Source organism: Limulus polyphemus, unplaced genomic scaffold, assembly GCF_000517525.1.
Source record: "Limulus polyphemus unplaced genomic scaffold, Limulus_polyphemus-2.1.2 Scaffold6961, whole genome shotgun sequence".
Classification (NCBI taxonomy): domain Eukaryota; kingdom Metazoa; phylum Arthropoda; class Merostomata; order Xiphosura; family Limulidae; genus Limulus; species Limulus polyphemus.
The window spans coordinates 18,070-19,842 of record NW_013672571.1 but is presented as its reverse complement, the minus strand read 5'-3'; the positions used below and the strand labels follow the sequence as shown (position 1 = coordinate 19,842).

Genomic DNA, 1,773 nt, shown 5'->3' with positions numbered 1-1,773 from the left:
ATGGAAACAGTTATCAACTAACTAGCTGTTTACAAGAAGTAGTAAGGGCGAAACGTTTATGTATGGAAACAGTTATCAACTAACTAGCTGTTTACAAGAAGTAGTAAGGGCGAAACGTTTATGTATGGAAACAGTTATCAACTAACTAGCTGTTTACAAGAAGTAGTAAGGGCGAAACGTTTATGTATGGAAACAGTTATCAACTAACTAGCTGTTTACAAGAAGTAGTAAGAGCGAAACGGTCGGATAACACTGCTGGTCTACTATAAAATAACATTGGGCAAGAATTTTCCAGTTTCCATACCTAAACGTTTCACTCTTACTACTTCTTGTAAACAGCTAGTTAGTTGATAACTGTTTCCATACATAAACGTTTCGCTCTTATTATTCTTGTAAACAATACGAAGTTTAATCCACGAGGTTTGAGTTTTCTTGCTAGTGTATTTGACTAATCTTCAACTTCCGGTGCTTTTCAACACAAATCATATATAAAACTCAAAATCTCCGTTTGTTTGCTTCCTTGTTTGTCCGCCGCGTGAGCATGTCACACTTCCCTCACGTGAAGGTGCGCAAAACGACAATTTTTCGTTGATATATGCGTCTATCGTCTGCTAGCCGAACCAGTAAGTTTATCGTTAACACGGTTTACATGGTTGTGATTCTACGCAGACTTCAAATTTTTTGGTAAGTTTGAGTTAACATTTGACGTATACCATTAGAATAGATAGGCCTACTTAGTTAGTGATCATTAAAATTATACATATACTAATACTTCTTATAATTAACCTCACACACAAAAGAAATGTATGCAGAATTAGAATGTTGTGTGTGAAAAAGTAAACAGTAAACCTAACCTAACAAAATTCATGCCGTCTGTCATTAAATAGACCAAATGAAAAGAGTAAGGCTTACATTATAATACTTATTGTGTAAAATGAGATTAAAGTCGAATCTTTTAATGTATTTTCTTTTTTCTCCGGATGGTTCGATACCTGGAAATGGGTTTTTTTTTCTTTTAAAGTACAATATTATATTTTGTTTGTAGTATATTTCAAACAATGTCATAATGTGAATACCGTATCACATTCATATAAAATATATCAAACTTACATTACAGCAAACTGAACATTCATATTTACGTTTGAAATTTAAATATTTGAGGAGCAATAACGGGGGATGAGGGTGGGATAGAGCTAGGCTTATCCTGTTCACCAGAACGAGTACTCATACTTGTATAAGATAACCGAAATATTCTCCATAGGGGCTTATTTATCCTTCCCAGTGAAGGAAAAACAAAACATAGTACATAAGGAAGCCATGATTTAAAACAGGTTCGTAGTTTATTTTCAAAAATTAAACCTAAGGTTATTTTTTTTTAATTTAAAAAATATTTTTACCTATCGAAATATGGAACAGGGAAACAGAGTACGTGTTGTTGTTTTTTTTTTTCGAAAACCCGGGCAACGACGTAGACAAGAATCCACCTTAATATACAGATTCTTGTCTACCGTCCACCTTAATATACTCATTCTTGTCTAACGTCCACCTTAATATACTCATTCTTGTCTAACGTCCACCTTAATATACTCATTCTTGTCTAACGTCCACCTTAATATACAGATTCTTGTCTAACGTCCACCTTAATATACAGATTCTTGTCTACCGTCCACCTTAATATACTCATTCTTGTCTATCGTCCACCTTAATATACTGATTCTTGTCTACCGTCCACCTTAATATACTGATTCTTGTCTATCGTCCACCTTAATATAC

General features: G+C 33.9%; 1 protein-coding gene across 1 annotated transcript in view; it reads right to left on the bottom strand.

The window, feature by feature from the left end:
* Nucleotides 1-1,773, bottom strand: part of LOC106474219 — a 47,772-nt gene that overhangs the window by 28,337 nt on the left and 17,662 nt on the right. The gene's annotated exons all lie outside the window — the stretch shown is intronic.